Consider the following 19401-nt stretch of genomic DNA (forward strand, 5'->3'; position numbering starts at 1 on the left):
TACGGGTTATAGCGTGGCAGGGTAACGAGCTCGAGGATTGATGAAATTCGGCTGTAGGAGTTCGAGGTAAGAGCGTGGAAGGATAATCAGATCGAGGATTGATGAAATTTGGTTGTAGGAGTTCGGGGTGAGAAAGTGGCATGGTAACCAGCTGGAGGATTGATCAAATTCGGGTGTAGGAGGTCGAGTTTAGAGCGTGGCAGGGTAACCAGATGGAGGATTGATGAAATTTGGTTGTAGGAATTAAGGGTTAGAGCGTGGCAGGGTAACCAGCTCGAGGATTGATGAAATTCATTTGTAGGAGTTCGGGGTTAGAGCGTGGCAGGGTAACCAGATCGAGGATTGTTGAAATTTGGTTGTAGGAGTTCGGGTTTAGAACGTGGCAGGGTAACCAGCTCGAAGGTTGATGAAATTGGGGTGTAAACGTTAAGGGTTAGAGCGTGGCAGGGTAACCAGCTCGAGGATTGATGAAATTCATTTGTAGGAATTCGGGGTTAGAGCGTGGCGGGGTAACCAGCTGGAGGGTTAAGGAAATTGGGGTTCAGAGTTTGGGATTACAGCGTGGCATGGTAACCAGCTCGAGGATTGATGAAAGTCGGGTGTAGGAGTTCGAGGTTAGAGCGTGGCAGGGTAACCAGCTCGAGGGTTAAGGAAATTGAGGTGTAGAAGTTACAGGTTATAGCGTGGCAAGGTAACAAGCTCGAGGATTGATGAAATTTGGTTGTAGGAGTTCGGAGTTGGGTTAGAGCACGGCAGGATAATCAGATCTAAGATTGATGAAATTCTGGTGTAGGAGTTCGGGGTTACAGCATGAATGGTAACCAGCTGGAGGGTAAATGAAATTGGGGTTAAGAGATTGGGGTTACAGCGTGGCAGGTTAACCAGCTGGAGGATTGATGAAATTGGGGTGTAGACGTTACGGGTTATAGCGTGGCAGGGAAACCAGCTCGAGGATTGATGAAATTCGGTTGTAGGCGACGGGTTTAGAGCGTGGCAGGGTAACAAGCTCGAGCGTTGATGAAATTGGGGTGTCGAAGTTACGGGTTATAGCGTGGCAGGGTAACCAGCTCGAGGGTTGATGAAATTTGTGTGTAGGAGGTCGAGGTTACATCGTGGCAGGGTAACGAGCTCGAGGATTGATGAAATTCGGGTGTAGGAGTTCGGGGTTAGAGCGTGGAAAGATAATCAGATCGAGGATTGATGAAATTCGGTTGTAGGAGTTCGGGGTGAGAAAGTGGCAGTGTAACCAGCTGGAGGATTGATCAAATTCGAGTATAGGTGGTCGGGTTTAGAGCGTGGCAGGGTAACCAGATCGAGGATTGATGAAATTCATTTGTAGGAGTTCGGGGTTAGAGCGTGGCGGGGTAACCAGCTGGAGGGTTAATGAAATTGGGGTTAAGAGATTGGGGGTACAGCGTGGCAGGTTAACCAGCTGGAGGATTGATTAAATTCGGTTGTAGGAGTTCGGGTTTAGAACGTGGCAGGGTAACCAGCTCGAGGGTTGATGAAATTGGGGTGTAGACGTTACGGGTTATAGCGTGGCAGGGAAACCAGCTCGAGAATTGATGAAATTCGTTTGTAGGAGTTCGGGTTTAGAGCGTGGCAGGGTAACGAGCTTGAGGGTTGATGAAATTGGGGTGTTGAAGTTACGGGTTATAGCGTGGCAGGGTAACGAGCTCGAGGATTGATGAAATTCGGCTGTAGGAGTTCGGGGTTATAGCGTGGCAGGGTAACGAGCTCGAGGATTGATGAAATTCGGCTGTAGGAGTTCGGGGTAAGAGCGTGGAAGGATAATCAGCTCGAGGATTGATGAAATACATTTGTAGGAGTTCGGGGTTAGAGCGTGGCAAGGTAACGAGCTCGAGGGTTGATGAAATTCGGGTGTCGAAGTTACGGGTTATAGCGTGGCAGGGTAACAAGCTCGAGGGTTGATTAAAATTTGTGTGTAGGAGGTCGAGGTTACAGCGTGGCAGGGTAACGAGTTCGAGGATTGATGAAATTCGGGTGTAGGAGTTCGGGGTTAGAGCGTGGAAGGATAATCAGATCGAGGATTGATGAAATTCGGTTGTAGGAGTTCGGGGTGAGGAAGTGGCAGGTTAACCAGCTGGAGCTTTGATCAAATTCAGGTGTAGGAGGTCGGGTTTAGAGCTTGGCAGGGTAACCAGATCGAGGATTGATGAAATTTGGTTGTAGGAGTTCAGGGTAAGAGCGTGGCAGGGTAACCAGCTCGAGGATTGATGAAATTCGGGTGTAGGAGTTCGGGGTTAGAGCGTGGCATGGTAACCAGCTCTAGGGTTAAGGAAATTGGGGTGTAGAAGTTACAGGTTATAGCGTGGCAAGGTAACAAGCTCGAGGATTGATGAAATTTGGTTGTAGGTGTTCGGGGTTAGGTTAGAGCGTGGCAGGATAATCTGATCGAAGATTGATGAAATTCTGGTGTAGGAGTTCGGGGTTACAGCATGAATGGTAACCAGCTGGAGGGTTAATGAAATTGGGGGTAAGAGATTGGGGTTACAGCGTGGCAGGGAAACCAGCTCGGGGATTGATGAAATTCGGTTGTAGGAGTTCGGGTTTAGAGCGTGGCAGGGTAACAAGCTCGAGGGTTGATGAAATTGGGGTGTCGAAGTTACGGGTTATAGCGTGGCAGGGTAACCAGCTCGAGGGTTGATGAAATTTGTGTGTAGGAGGTCGAGGTTACAGCGTGGCAGGGTAACGAGCTCGAGGATTGATGAAATTCGGGTGTAGGAGTTCGGGGTAAGAGCGTGGAAGGATAATCAGATCGAGGATTGATGAAATTTGGTTGTAGGAGTTCGGGGTGAGAAAGTGGCATGGTAACCAGCTGGAGGATTGATCAAATACGGGTGTAGAAGGTCGGGTTTAGAACGTGGCAGGGTAACCAGCTCGAGGGTTGATGAAATTGGGGTGTAGACGTTAAGGGTTAGAGCGTGGCAGGGTAACCAGCTCGAGGATTGATGAAATTCATTTGTAGGAATTCGGGGTTAGAGCGTGGCAGGGTAACCAGCTCGAGGGTTGATGACATTGGGGTGTAGACGTTACGGGTTATAGCGTGGCAGGGAAACCAGCTCGAGGATTGATGAAATTCGGTTGTAGGCGACGGGTTTAGAGCGTGGCAGGGTAACAAGCTCGAGCGTTGATGAAATTGGGGTGTCGAAGTTACGGGTTATAGCGTGGCAGGGTAACCAGCTCGAGGGTTGATGAAATTTGTGTGTAGGAGGTCGAGGTTACAGCGTGGCAGGGTAACGAGCTCGAGGATTGATGAAATTCGGGTGTAGGAGTTCGGGGTTAGAGCGTGGAAGGATAATCAGATCGAGGATTGATGAAATTCGGTTGTAGGAGTTCGGGGTGAGAAAGTGGCAGGGTAACCAGCTGGAGGATTGATCAAATTCCAGTATAGGTGGTCGGATTTAGAGCGTGGCAGGGTAACCAGATCGAGGATTGATGAAATTCATTTGTAGGAGTTCGGGGTTAGAGCGTGGCGGGGTAACCAGCTGGAGGGTTAATGAAATTGGGGTTAAGAGATTGGGGGTACAGCGTGGCAGGTTAACCAGCTGGAGGATTGATTAAATTCGGTTGTAGGAGTTCGGGTTTAGAACGTGGCAGGGTAACCAGCTCGAGGGTTGATGAAATTGGGGTGTAGACGTTACGGGTTATAGCGTGGCAGGGAAACCAGCTCGAGGATTGATGAAATTCGTTTGTAGGAGTTCGGGTTTAGAGCGTGGCAGGGTAACGAGCTCGAGGGTTGATGAAATTGGGGTGTTGAAGTTACGGGTTATAGCGTGGCAGGGTAACGAGCTCGAGGATTGATGAAATTCGGCTGTAGGAGTTCGAGGTAAGAGCGTGGAAGGATAATCAGATCGAGGATTGATGAAATTTGGTTGTAGGAGTTCGGGGTGAGAAAGTGGCATGGTAACCAGCTGGAGGATTGATCAAATTCGGGTGTAGGAGGTCGAGTTTAGAGCGTGGCAGGGTAACCAGATGGAGGATTGATGAAATTTGGTTGTAGGAATTAAGGGTTAGAGCGTGGCATGGTAACCAGCTCTAGGGTTAAGGAAATTGGGGTGTAGAAGTTACAGGTTATAGCGTGGCAAGGTAACAAGCTCGAGGATTGATGAAATTTGGTTGTAGGTGTTCGGGGTTAGGTTAGAGCGTGGCAGGATAATCTGATCGAAGATTGATGAAATTCTGGTGTAGGAGTTCGGGGTTACAGCATGAATGGTAACCAGCTGGAGGGTTAATGAAATTGGGGGTAAGAGATTGGGGTTACAGCGTGGCAGGGAAACCAGCTCGGGGATTGATGAAATTCGGTTGTAGGAGTTCGGGTTTAGAGCGTGGCAGGGTAACAAGCTCGAGGGTTGATGAAATTGGGGTGTCGAAGTTACGGGTTATAGCGTGGCAGGGTAACCAGCTCGAGGGTTGATGAAATTTGTGTGTAGGAGGTCGAGGTTACAGCGTGGCAGGGTAACGAGCTCGAGGATTGATGAAATTCGGGTGTAGGAGTTCGGGGTAAGAGCGTGGAAGGATAATCAGATCGAGGATTGATGAAATTTGGTTGTAGGAGTTCGGGGTGAGAAAGTGGCATGGTAACCAGCTGGAGGATTGATCAAATACGGGTGTAGAAGGTCGGGTTTAGAACGTGGCAGGGTAACCAGCTCGAGGGTTGATGAAATTGGGGTGTAGACGTTAAGGGTTAGAGCGTGGCAGGGTAACCAGCTCGAGGATTGATGAAATTCATTTGTAGGAATTCGGGGTTAGAGCGTGGCAGGGTAACCAGCTCGAGGGTTGATGACATTGGGGTGTAGACGTTACGGGTTATAGCGTGGCAGGGAAACCAGCTCGAGGATTGATGAAATTCGGTTGTAGGCGACGGGTTTAGAGCGTGGCAGGGTAACAAGCTCGAGCGTTGATGAAATTGGGGTGTCGAAGTTACGGGTTATAGCGTGGCAGGGTAACCAGCTCGAGGGTTGATGAAATTTGTGTGTAGGAGGTCGAGGTTACAGCGTGGCAGGGTAACGAGCTCGAGGATTGATGAAATTCGGGTGTAGGAGTTCGGGGTTAGAGCGTGGAAGGATAATCAGATCGAGGATTGATGAAATTCGGTTGTAGGAGTTCGGGGTGAGAAAGTGGCAGGGTAACCAGCTGGAGGATTGATCAAATTCCAGTATAGGTGGTCGGATTTAGAGCGTGGCAGGGTAACCAGATCGAGGATTGATGAAATTCATTTGTAGGAGTTCGGGGTTAGAGCGTGGCGGGGTAACCAGCTGGAGGGTTAATGAAATTGGGGTTAAGAGATTGGGGGTACAGCGTGGCAGGTTAACCAGCTGGAGGATTGATTAAATTCGGTTGTAGGAGTTCGGGTTTAGAACGTGGCAGGGTAACCAGCTCGAGGGTTGATGAAATTGGGGTGTAGACGTTACGGGTTATAGCGTGGCAGGGAAACCAGCTCGAGGATTGATGAAATTCGTTTGTAGGAGTTCGGGTTTAGAGCGTGGCAGGGTAACGAGCTCGAGGGTTGATGAAATTGGGGTGTTGAAGTTACGGGTTATAGCGTGGCAGGGTAACGAGCTCGAGGATTGATGAAATTCGGCTGTAGGAGTTCGAGGTAAGAGCGTGGAAGGATAATCAGATCGAGGATTGATGAAATTTGGTTGTAGGAGTTCGGGGTGAGAAAGTGGCATGGTAACCAGCTGGAGGATTGATCAAATTCGGGTGTAGGAGGTCGAGTTTAGAGCGTGGCAGGGTAACCAGATGGAGGATTGATGAAATTTGGTTGTAGGAATTAAGGGTTAGAGCGTGGCAGGGTAACCAGCTCGAGGATTGATGAAATTCATTTGTAGGAGTTCGGGGTTAGAGCGTGGCAGGGTAACCAGATCGAGGATTGTTGAAATTTGGTTGTAGGAGTTCGGGTTTAGAACGTGGCAGGGTAACCAGCTCGAAGGTTGATGAAATTGGGGTGTAAACGTTAAGGGTTAGAGCGTGGCAGGGTAACCAGCTCGAGGATTGATGAAATTCATTTGTAGGAATTCGGGGTTAGAGCGTGGCGGGGTAACCAGCTGGAGGGTTAAGGAAATTGGGGTTCAGAGTTTGGGATTACAGCGTGGCATGGTAACCAGCTCGAGGATTGATGAAAGTCGGGTGTAGGAGTTCGAGGTTAGAGCGTGGCAGGGTAACCAGCTCGAGGGTTAAGGAAATTGAGGTGTAGAAGTTACAGGTTATAGCGTGGCAAGGTAACAAGCTCGAGGATTGATGAAATTTGGTTGTAGGAGTTCGGAGTTGGGTTAGAGCACGGCAGGATAATCAGATCTAAGATTGATGAAATTCTGGTGTAGGAGTTCGGGGTTACAGCATGAATGGTAACCAGCTGGAGGGTAAATGAAATTGGGGTTAAGAGATTGGGGTTACAGCGTGGCAGGTTAACCAGCTGGAGGATTGATGAAATTGGGGTGTAGACGTTACGGGTTATAGCGTGGCAGGGAAACCAGCTCGAGGATTGATGAAATTCGGTTGTAGGCGACGGGTTTAGAGCGTGGCAGGGTAACAAGCTCGAGCGTTGATGAAATTGGGGTGTCGAAGTTACGGGTTATAGCGTGGCAGGGTAACCAGCTCGAGGGTTGATAAAATTTGTGTGTAGGAGGTCGAGGTTACATCGTGGCAGGGTAACGAGCTCGAGGATTGATGAAATTCGGGTGTAGGAGTTCGGGGTTAGAGCGTGGAAAGATAATCAGATCGAGGATTGATGAAATTCGGTTGTAGGAGTTCGGGGTGAGAAAGTGGCAGTGTAACCAGCTGGAGGATTGATCAAATTCGAGTATAGGTGGTCGGGTTTAGAGCGTGGCAGGGTAACCAGATCGAGGATTGATGAAATTCATTTGTAGGAGTTCGGGGTTAGAGCGTGGCGGGGTAACCAGCTGGAGGGTTAATGAAATTGGGGTTAAGAGATTGGTGGTACAGCGTGGCAGGTTAACCAGCTGGAGGATTGATTAAATTCGGTTGTAGGAGTTCGGGTTTAGAACGTGGCAGGGTAACCAGCTCGAGGGTTGATGAAATTGGGGTGTAGACGTTACGGGTTATAGCGTGGCAGGGAAACCAGCTCGAGAATTGATGAAATTCGTTTGTAGGAGTTCGGGTTTAGAGCGTGGCAGGGTAACGAGCTTGAGGGTTGATGAAATTGGGGTGTTGAAGTTACGGGTTATAGCGTGGCAGGGTAACGAGCTCGAGGATTGATGAAATTCGGCTGTAGGAGTTCGGGGTTATAGCGTGGCAGGGTAACGAGCTCGAGGATTGATGAAATTCGGCTGTAGGAGTTCGGGGTAAGAGCGTGGAAGGATAATCAGCTCGAGGATTGATGAAATACATTTGTAGGAGTTCGGGGTTAGAGCGTGGCAAGGTAACGAGCTCGAGGGTTGATGAAATTCGGGTGTCGAAGTTACGGGTTATAGCGTGGCAGGGTAACAAGCTCGAGGGTTGATGAAATTTGTGTGAAGGAGGTCGAGGTTACAGCGTGGCAGGGTAACGAGCTCGAGGATTGATGAAATTCGGGTGTAGGAGTTCGGGGTTAGAGCGTGGAAGGATAATCAGATCGAGGATTGATGAAATTCGGTTGTAGGAGTTCGGGGTGAGGAAGTGGCAGGTTAACCAGCTGGAGCTTTGATCAAATTCAGGTGTAGGAGGTCGGGTTTAGAGCTTGGCAGGGTAACCAGATCGAGGATTGATGAAATTTGGTTGTAGGAGTTCAGGGTAAGAGCGTGGCAGGGTAACCAGCTCGAGGATTGATGAAATTCGGGTGTAGGAGTTCGGGGTTAGAGCGTGGCATGGTAACCAGCTCTAGGGTTAAGGAAATTGGGGTGTAGAAGTTACAGGTTATAGCGTGGCAAGGTAACAAGCTCGAGGATTGATGAAATTTGGTTGTAGGTGTTCGGGGTTAGGTTAGAGCGTGGCAGGATAATCTGATCGAAGATTGATGAAATTCTGGTGTAGGAGTTCGGGGTTACAGCATGAATGGTAACCAGCTGGAGGGTTAATGAAATTGGGGGTAAGAGATTGGGGTTACAGCGTGGCAGGGAAACCAGCTCGGGGATTGATGAAATTCGGTTGTAGGAGTTCGGGTTTAGAGCGTGGCAGGGTAACAAGCTCGAGGGTTGATGAAATTGGGGTGTCGAAGTTACGGGTTATAGCGTGGCAGGGTAACCAGCTCGAGGGTTGATGAAATTTGTGTGTAGGAGGTCGAGGTTACAGCGTGGCAGGGTAACGAGCTCGAGGATTGATGAAATTCGGGTGTAGGAGTTCGGGGTAAGAGCGTGGAAGGATAATCAGATCGAGGATTGATGAAATTTGGTTGTAGGAGTTCGGGGTGAGAAAGTGGCATGGTAACCAGCTGGAGGATTGATCAAATACGGGTGTAGAAGGTCGGGTTTAGAACGTGGCAGGGTAACCAGCTCGAGGGTTGATGAAATTGGGGTGTAGACGTTAAGGGTTAGAGCGTGGCAGGGTAACCAGCTCGAGGATTGATGAAATTCATTTGTAGGAATTCGGGGTTAGAGCGTGGCAGGGTAACCAGCTCGAGGGTTGATGACATTGGGGTGTAGACGTTACGGGTTATAGCGTGGCAGGGAAACCAGCTCGAGGATTGATGAAATTCGGTTGTAGGAGACGGGTTTAGAGCGTGGCAGCGTAACAAGCTCGAGCGTTGATGAAATTGGGGTGTCGAAGTTACGGGTTATAGCGTGGCAGTGTAACGAGCTCGAGGATTGATGAAATTCGGGTGTAGGAGTTCGGGGTAAGAGCGTGGAAGGATAATCAGATCGAGGATTGATGAAATTTGGTTGTAGGAGTTCGGGGTGAGAAAGTGGCATGGTAACCAGCTGGAGGATTGATCAAATACGGGTGTAGAAGGTCGGGTTTAAAGCGTGGCAGGGTAACCAGATCGAGGATTGTTGAAATTTGGTTGTAGGAGTTCGGGTTTAGAACGCGGCAGGGTAACCAGCTCGAGGGTTGATGAAATTGGGGTGTAGACGTTAAGGGTTAGAGCGTGGCAGGGTAACCAGCTCGAGGATTGATGAAATTCATTTGTAGGAATTCGGGGTTAGAGCGTGGCGGGGTAACCAGCTGGAGGGTTAAGGAAATTGGGGTTCAGAGTTTGGGATTACAGCGTGGCATGGTAACCAGCTCGAGGATTGATGAAAGTCGGGTGTAGGAGTTCGAGGTTAGAGCGTGGCAGGGTAACCAGCTCGAGGGTTAAGGTAATTGGGGTGTAGAAGTTACAGGTTATAGCGTGGCAAGGTAACAAGCTCGAGGATTGATGAAATTTGGTTGTAGGAGTTCGGGGTTGGGTTATAGCATGGCAGGATAATCAGATCGAAGATTGATGAAATTCTGGTGTAGGAGTTCGGGGTTACAGCATGAATGGTAACCAGCTGGAGGGTAAATGAAATTGGGGTTAAGAGATTGGGGTTACAGCGTGGCAGGTTAACCAGCTGGAGGATTGATGAAATTCGGTTGTAGGAGTTCGGGTTTAGAACGTGGCAGCGTAACCAGCTCGAGGGTTGATGAAATTGGGGTGTAGACGTTACGGGTTATAGCGTGGCAGGGAAACCAGCTCGAGGATTGATGAAATTCGGTTGTAGGAGACGGGTTTAGAGCGTGGCAGGGTAACAAGCTCGAGCGTTGATGAAATTGGGGTGTCGAAGTTACGGGTTATAGCGTGGCAGGGTAACCAGCTCGAGGGTTGATGAAATTTGTGTGTAGGAGGTCGAGGTTACAGCGCGGCAGGGTAACGAGCTCGAGGATTGATGAAATTCGGGTGTAGGAGTTCGGGGTTATAGCGTGGAAGGATAATCAGATCGAGGATTGATGAAATTTGGTTGTAGGAGTTCGGGGTGAGAAAGTGGCAGGGTAACCAGCTGGAGGATTGATCAAATTCGAGTATAGGTGGTCGGGTTTAGAGCGTGGCAGGGTAACCAGATCGAGGATTGATGAAATTCATTTGTAGGAGTTCGGGGTTAGAGCGTGGCGGGGTAACCAGCTGGAGGGTTAAAGAAATTGAGGTTCAGAGTTTGGGATTACAGCGTGGCATGGTAACCAGCTCGAGGATTGATGAAATTCATTTGTAGGAGTTCGGGGTTAGAGTGTGGCGGGGTAACCAGCTGGAGGGTTAATGAAATTGGGGTTAAGAGATTGGGGGTACAGCGTGGCAGGTTAACCAGCTGGAGGATTGATGAAATTCGGTTGTAGGAGTTCGGGTTTAGAACGTGGCAGGGTAACCAGCTCGAGGGTTGATGATATTGGGGTGTAGACGTTACGGGTTATAGCGTGGCAGGGAAACCAGCTCGAGGATTGATGAAATTCGTTTGTAGGAGTTCGGGTTTAGAGCGTGGCAGGGTAACGAGCTCGAGGGTTGATGAAATTGAGGTGTTGAAGTTACGGGTTATAGCGTGGCAGGGTAACCAGCTCGAGGGTTGATGAAATTTGTGTGTAGGAGGTCGAGGTTACAGCGTGGCAAGGTAACGAGCTCGAGGATTGATGAAATTCGGCTGTAGGAGTTCGGGGTAAGAGCGTGGAAGGATAATCAGATCGAGGATTGATGAAATTTGGTTGTAGGAGTTCGGGGTGAGAAAGTGGCATGGTAACCAGCTGGAGGATTGATCAAATTCGGGTGTAGGAGGTCGGGTTTAGAGCGTGGCAGGGTAACCAGATCGAGGATTGATGAAATTTGGTTGTAGGAGTTAAGGGTTAGAGCGTGGCAGGGTAACCAGCTCGAGGATTGATGAAATTCATTTGTAGGAGTTCGGGGTTAGAGCGTGGCAAGGTAACGAGCTCGAGGGTTGATGAAATTGGGGTGTCGAAGTTACGGGTTATAGCGTGGCAGGGTAACCAGCTCGAGGATTGATGAAATTCGGGTGTAGGAGTTCGGGGTTAGAGCGTGGAAGGATAATCAGATCGAGTATTGATGAAATTCGGTTGTAGGAGTTCGGGGTGAGGAAGTGGCAGGTTAACCAGCTGGAGCTTTGATCAAATTCAGGTGTAGGAGGTCGGGTTTAGAGCGTGGCAGGGTAACCAGATCGAGGATTGATGAAATTTGGTTGTAGGAGTTCAGGGTTAGAGCGTGGCAGGGTAACCAGCTCGAGGATTGATGAAATTCATTTGTAGGAGTTCGGGGTTAGAGCGTGGCGGGGTAACCAGCTGGAGGGTTAAGGAAATGGGGGTTCATAGTTTGTAATTACAGCGTGGCATGATTGATGAAATTTGGTTGTAGGAGTTCAGGGTTAGAGCGTGGCAGGGTAACCAGCTCGAGGATTGATGAAATTCATTTGTAGGAGTTCGGGGTTAGAGCGTGGCGGGGTAACCAGCTGGAGGGTTAAGGAAATGGGGGTTCATAGTTTGTGATTACAGCGTGGCATGATTGATGAAATTTGGTTGTAGGAGTTCGGGGTTAGGTTAGAGCGTGGCAGGATAATCTGATCGAAGATTGATGAAATTCTGGTGTAGGAGTTCGGGGTTACAGCATGAATGATAACCAGCTGGAGGGTTAATGAAATTGGGGGTAAGAGATTGGGGTTACAGCGTGGCAGGTTAACCAGCTGGAGGATTGATGAAATTCGGTTGTAGGAGTTCGGGTTTAGAACGTGGCAGGGTAACCAGCTCGAGGGTTGATGAAATTGGGGTGTAGACGTTACGGGTTATAGCGTGGCAGGGAAACCAGCTCGAGGATTGATGAAATTCGGTTGTAGGAGTTCGGGTTTGGAGCGTGGCAGGGTAACGAGCTCGAGGGTTGATGAAATTGGGGTGTCGAAGTTACGGGTTATAGCGTGGCAGGGTAACCAGCTCGAGGGTTGATGAAATTTGTGTGTAGGAGATCGAGGTTACAGCGTGGCAGGGTAACGAGCTCGAGGATTGATGAAATTCGGGTGTAGGACTTCGTGGTTAGAGCGTGGAAGGATAATCAGATCGAGGATTGATGAAATTCGGTTGTAGGAGTTCGGGGTGAGAAAGTGGCAGGGTAACTAGCTCGAGGTTTAAGGAAATTGGGTTCGGAGAGGTAGGGGATCAGGGTAATAAATGAATGCTCTGTTCGCCTTCTAATGAAGGGGTAGCAGCCCCTGGTGGCGGATACTGTATACTTTTTGTAAGATTTGAAACGTAATTCCATAATCTTCTTTTCTTCTGAAAAAATTTTGCAAGAAAATATTTGAAAACATAGCTTTTCTTTCAGGTGACTTAAGGCGTTGCAACCCCTATAGACGAAATCCATGTATTTATCTGAAATTAAAAAAAAAAATTTTTTAGAGTTAGTTTCGTCTAAAACTGTGCATAAAATACGAAAATTTCGCTATAAAATGGTGTTGAGGGGTAACTTTCGTGGGTAGATTTCATCCTCTAAATAGTTTATTCGGCAGAACAAAAGTATACATGTGTTTGGCTTTTTTGAGTGTCATAGAACATTAAATAACCAGCATAATCTGCGATTAACAACTGCTTATATTGTATTAATAACATTAAGGGGTAGTTCACCCTCAAAATAATAGATAATAGGAAAACCCCGAAACACGTCAATTTTGTTTCATCATTTTCTACTAGAATATCATTTTTTTAATCTTTTTAACATAATTTTTTGATTTTGTAAGGTAAAAATACACTTAAATATACAGTTTTTCCTCTATACAACGTAGGGGTTGCAACCCCCGGGGACCATATTTATGTGTGTCTGTTACTTTCTTTATAAGTATCTTGTGTTTTTTTGTTTCATAAAAAAAGATTCATTACAACTAAACATATTGCTATAGAACTGCTTTTGGGGCTGTTTTTTGGGGGTGGGTTTCATCCCTTAGATAGCTTTTTCCGCTGATAAAAAAAAATACGGGTCTTTTATTTTTTTACGAACTATAACATATCTTAATTGCAGAAAAATCGGAGGCGGAGGGTTGGGTGGTTCCCTTGTTAGTGTGCTGGAAAACCTACAACTACCACTTTTCAAAGTCAATACAAATCCCTCCTTATATGAAATAATCCAATAACAAATGGGGGCGTAAAAACTTAGAATTTCCGATATCTCTTTAATTGTTAAATAAACTGAGGGGTAGTTGTATATCGTTCCGCGCGGTCAAACTTTGTACTCCGGTGCTTTATATGATAATAAATAATTATATGCGAAAATATAAGAATATTTAGTGGCTAATAACAAATTAAAGCTAAAAGATATCAATTTTGCTTACTGACCTGTTTAAATGAAATTAAGGGTGGTTCGCCATAGTTCCAAGCGCTCAAAATTTTTACGCTTATTTTGACATAAGAATAAATAATTATTGTCAAAAATAATTAATAATTTTGTAATAAATAACATAGCAATATTCGACTTTGTCTTAATTTTTAAGGGTAGTTTTTAGAGGATGGTAGGTGGTTCCAATAGTTTTGTTTTGGCTTTTTATCATTATTGTAATGAATTTTAGAGATTAATTTTGGTAACAAGGCATATTTCGAAATTTCGATTTTTTCGTTCAAGTTGAACGTGCCGAACTTCAAACTCATTTACTGAGTAGTAATCCTTACTACTATACTATCCCATCCTACATGATAGTCTAAGAGCTCAAATAATAAGACTATTGCTCTTATGAAAAAAGTTGCTTTAGACTATCAATTCTATCTATTATAATATTAAAGCCTAGAAAATCAGCTAAGTTTTGTTGTGGCGCTGTTCGCCCTTTCCCAGATAGATGCGACAATACTTAGCCGAAATTCAAAGGGCACATCGAAGTCATGAACTGTATTTCAGACTATGTTCATCGCTTGATGATTAAATTTTCATACTCTCTTTGAAATGCATTCACTTTCTGTCGCAAGCCACCGAGGACTGTTATCCTCGCAGCTCGACTTTGAGCGGTGAATTTCCAAAGGTTTCAGTAGTGATTGTTGATGTTCGTGTAAGAACACTTCAATCATTACGAGTAAACCACTGACAACTCTTATTTGGATTATTTTGAATATTGATTATTATATGTTAACTTCTTGCTTGCTCTCGAAAATATAATTTGCAATGTATCTTAGAGTTCTAACTTAATTTATTATAACGTGGAATAGTCGAAACGTTACAGTTCTTTACGAAATTTATTATTCAAATCAAAATTAAATTTATGCAAACTATTTTTCAAACTATCTATAGAAACATATTCTTGGTATTAAGCTACATCAGGGAACGAAGATTCAAGCAATGAAAAATTAAAGATTTTCCGAATAGCTATTTTCGACAGTTATGACGTTCAGCTGTGGTGGAAATCTGTGACCGTTCGCCACTTTTTCTCACCGTCCGGCCCTGACTTCTTGAATATAATTCACATTGAGGAGTTATAAAGGGAATTAAATGGTACGGCTATATCGGCATCTATAAGTTTACCAATTTCTTCATTCTTGAGAGAGCATCCAAGGCGGTTGAAGAACGATATCACTCGTTTCACCCGTATAGGATCGTCATGGAGAGTTATTATTTTATGCGTAATATGGTGTGTAGTACTCAGCGGTTCGCCAGATAATCCGAATACAAACAGGCGATATATTATCAATTCCTTAATACGTGAAATTTCTGTTTTAGTTTTGTCTTCAAGTATCTTTGGGATGGATTTCTTTGAAAACCTTCTCCAATCTTTATTCTATATTTTCTTTCCGTTTGCTGTCTTTCGCTACTTCAGCTACTTTCTTTTCGATGTTTTTCTTCTTTACAACCTTATGTACACTTACTTACAGATCATCGTCTATTGTTTCCTTAAAAATGTCATTCTCCCTTATCATAATTTCATAGAGGTCTAATGTTACCATGGGAGGCTCAATGATTTAACCAGAAGTTTCATGTTGGACAGAGAAAAGTTACAAAATATGTAAAAATGAAAAAAAAGCAATAGATAATTAAAAAAGTGTTGCACTTAAATTTCAGCAAGACTGTGTGAATGTCGTACAAATGTTCATCTCACTCTGTTTCTAGTTAAAAACGAATTGAAATAAATATTGACGACGTAAACAAGGTGTCATATTTGTATACATTACAGTATACATTACAGTACACATCAACAGCCTCATGTATATTACTTTCAAAGATTTTTATATGTCTTCAAGAGTGAACCGGAAACTTTGGTAATATTATTTAAAAATCTATAGACCAATTATTATCACAGAAGTATGGCAATTTGTTAGTTACATGTTCAAAATTAGGCAAATTATTTTCAAACATATTTGAGATCCTTTAGATCAATTTGTTAATGATAATTTGGAAAAAATGAGCATCCTTAATATTTGTCTACTTGGTTGCACTCCACGTGCTCAACCATGTGATGTATATTTTTATTAACAAGCGAAATATTCATCAAATGTATTGTAAATTCAACTTATGTACTCCGAGAATAAGCCACTATCAATTCCAGAAACGATTCCATAAAAAAACATGCTGATGTAAGTAATTAGCTAAAAGCGTTTTATAGTATATCGTCTTTGTGTTTTGAAAATATATGGAAAGTAGCGCGTGCTTGCTTCATTGTTTCTTTCATGACCCGAATCGATGCAATTTTTTTATTCTTGCGAACGCACATATAAATTTTGCCCTTTTAGGAGTTTGAATTTTTAAATTGTACAGATAATATTTAAATTTGAAAGTTTTGCAAAAAATGTGTTGCGAAACGTAACAGCGTAATTGGAAAATGATAATTTTCGTATGCTGAAAATAACATTGTTTACTTCATGGCGCAATAGCTCTCAATAAGTATCATAAAATTGATTGTGTAATAGCTCATTTTATAGAAAGAAAGAAGGAAGAGCTTTAAAATAAGCCGCTGCACATTGAAAAATTCGTTTTTGGTACAAAGTTATAACTGTTTAAATAAAGTGCATGAAATTTACATGAATAAATAATGCGTATAAGATTTCAAATATTCATTAATTTTTTTCTCTGCTCAGTAGGCCTCTGCGCGTAAGCACGAGACATTTTTCAATTCCGATTTGTCTCAATTCTCTTCTCTCGTGGCTACTGCTGTTTTTCTTAATTGGCTCCCCGTTCGAGCGTGCGATATTTAATAACCACCGAGCTGTTAATGCTGCGTAGCATAGACATTTGTTAAGTTGAAAGCGGACACCTAAACATGTGGTAATTGTAATTTCATCAACGATCGAAATACATAATTAATATTAATAAGAGAAAGCAAGTCCAAACTACTTATGCGTGATAAATTCCTTTTATTTATAGCGACAAAAATCAGTTTCTATGGTCTGTTACAATATAATTATTGGATTATCCACTATATTTGTATAAAATTCTCCTCGATAGATCCAAAGTATAATTTGTGATAATAAATAATCTAACTTATCCATTAATATTGACAACTTAACGTTAAAAAAACACGGTTATTATTTATTTGAATAATTGATTTGAGAAAACAAAAAATTCAAAACGTAAATGTACATGCTTATATCTCGCTTGTAACTATACTGAAATACAACCGAATAAGAGACAGCACGATTAGCATGACGTCAGTCCTCTACAATCGGCACTCTTAAAAACAAAGGTTCCATACGACGCGCAAAGATCAAGATGTTTATGCCTGCACTTCTCTTGAGAACGCAATTAAAGAAATTGGAGTCACCCAACTACAGCCGAAATCCCTTAGCTCGTTGCCAGCGCACAGTCTATTACTAAGTGATGAGAGATTACACACGAAGCATTTTATCAAAAAGTAAAAGTGAACAGATGATTTTTTAGTTCACAGTTCCACGGGACAAAAGACCGAGACACGAGTTTAATATTTTTTGACATAATACGCACAAAAAATTCATAAAAATTGGTTTTCCACCTGGTTCTTTCTTTGGTAGTATACTTGTTGTAATATAGGCGGAGGATATTAAATGGAAGACACGAGTTACAATAGAAAAGGTGTTTATTGCTGTGCACTGCCAGGCGATTGCAGAAGGAATGAGCTCCTTGCTTGAACATTGAATCGGCGGCTCGCAGGCCTTAACTTGAAAACAGCACACACACGCTCCCACGAAGCGCGCGCATGCGCATACATATGAAATGCCGAGCAAGCTGATTTTAACAATACTGCTTCCACTGCTAGACAAGACTAGACAAGAATCAACCCATCTGTTATAATGACGAGCCAATTTATACCCGTGACAGAGATCCCTTTTTATGCTGGGTTACCCCTGCAACGCTATTTTTGCAAAACTTTGAATAAACTTTAACTTGAAATCGCGCACGCGAAGTAAAAAGTTTACGATGTAAAAAACTAAATTCAAAATGCAGAATTTTATATCAATTGCTTGTCATAGAAAAATTGCATAACAAAACTATAGACAAAATTAAATAAATGAATAGGTAAAAAATTTACAATAAAATCATATGAATTTTTTACACCAAAAAATGGCTTAACATGCACAAACTTATTCAAGATCGAGATTGTCAATTTAACAAATAAAATTTGAATAATAATTAAATTTCGAATTCGTAAATTTGTTCGTTTGCAAATATAAAATTGACCACCAGATAACACTTGTTTTGACTAATTTTATAAATATGTACAGTTGGATCGATAAATAAATTACTTATTTTTTAAGTATTAATAACTTGGTCCAATAATCATTAATCAATTTTTCAAATTCTTGCTTCTCTTTCTTAAGACAGTATCTGCGTGTAAAAATTTCTGAAGTTTCTTACTCGTTTTAATAATCGTAAAAAGATCCCTGAGAAAAATTAAGGAAACTAAAAAGAAAGCATTAGGAGAGCGCTTCAAAATGACCGGATCAGAATTTTTTTAGAATAAAAATTCTTGGAACTCAAAATCGGAACAAAACATTAATTACCTGTTCAAAATTATTAATTAGCACTGTATATCTGATCAATGCCCACGTTAACCTATTAACCTATTAACGCTTAAAACGTAATTTTTGTGCACGCATTTTCAAGCATAAAAATGAAATGGAAAACCTCGTTGGTTTTCCGCCAAATTTGCTTATCGAGAATTTTGGAGGTCGCTCTTCCAGAAAATTGCTCTTATTTTTCAATATAATTTGAAGAACCTAATTTTTTTTTAAGGTTTTTTCGAAAAATAATCGAATTTTTTCATATTTTTTTTTTAATCCGAAAGTTTGATGTATCTGAAAATGTGGTTGTGAGCATTAACTTTTGCTTTGGTATTTTCAAAATGGCCACTTTTTTGCAACAGCACTATGAAAAAGTTCATGAATTTTTTTACTCAAAAAGGAACGACTTTACAAAAAAAATGTACAGAATAAAAAATGCTTATAATCAGCTGCAGAATATGTCTAATTTTTTTGAAACGTTTTGGGCTATTTTTGATTTTTTGGATTTGGCCATTTATTGTCATTTTTCGAAAATGGCCAAAAATGACTCAAATTTTTTCGAAAAAAGTTTAGATGTGTTTCATATGTGATTCTGAGCATTTTCCGTTTTATAATTATTGTTTTCGTGATATTAAACTTTTTTTATTACAAAATTCAGTCATTTATCATACAACTCATTATGAAAAATCATTTGGAATTGAAAATATATTGAATCGTTACTTTGCCACTATATATATCGTGTTGCCCGATTTCCACCACAAGGAGGTGAACGATTTATGAAAATTATTTTTTTTTTATTTTTTTTTTATTGAAAAATTTTTTTAATATTTTTTAGTTTTTATTTTGTTTTTTTGTTTTTCATTTTATTCTTTTTTGTTTTCATTTTTGACTTCTTATATACCATTTTTTTCAAAAAGATTACTTCAAAGAATGTGTTGATTCGAAACTGTGACGTCGTGGCAACAACACATCTCAGGTGCACCTGAGGCTTGGCGCAGTCTCAGGGTTTTGTTGTTGCTAGAGCCTGCGATTTCTCGCATAAACTAGCGGGATTACTAATCGAAAATTTATAAAACCGAGGGAGACAGTGCCACTAAACCTATACTTCTGCTCTTCAATCGATAGTTGTAATCCAAGAGCGCGAAGTATCCTGGGTCCTAACAATAGTAGAACCCGGTTTTCCTATTCTTAATTGTATTTGGATCCTATCAAAAGTAGTCTCCAAATATGGAAAAGGGAAGAATTTTTTAATTACGAGCTATTTTTAAGAGAGAGGAGAGATAGTTAAGTTACTAAAAAAATTAAAAATTTCATTTGCTTACTCTTTTTATTAAAGTTTGACACTTAAACTTGCGAATCCTAATTTTGTATTGGTCGAGTTGATATGTTCCACTTTTTGGGCTTCTTGGTTGCTTGGCTTTTTGATTCTCTTCTTGTCTGCTTGGCTGCTTGATGCACTTCTTGGCTTGACTCTTGTTTGGAATCTGACTTCTTGGTGCTGATTCCTATGCTTCCTTCAACACTGGTATTCAATCTCTATCTTACACACACTAC

Source organism: Phymastichus coffea, unplaced genomic scaffold (genome assembly GCF_024137745.1).
Source record: "Phymastichus coffea isolate CEN01 unplaced genomic scaffold, Cenicafe_Pcof_1.1 PCOF00001, whole genome shotgun sequence".
NCBI lineage: Eukaryota > Metazoa > Arthropoda > Insecta > Hymenoptera > Eulophidae > Phymastichus > Phymastichus coffea.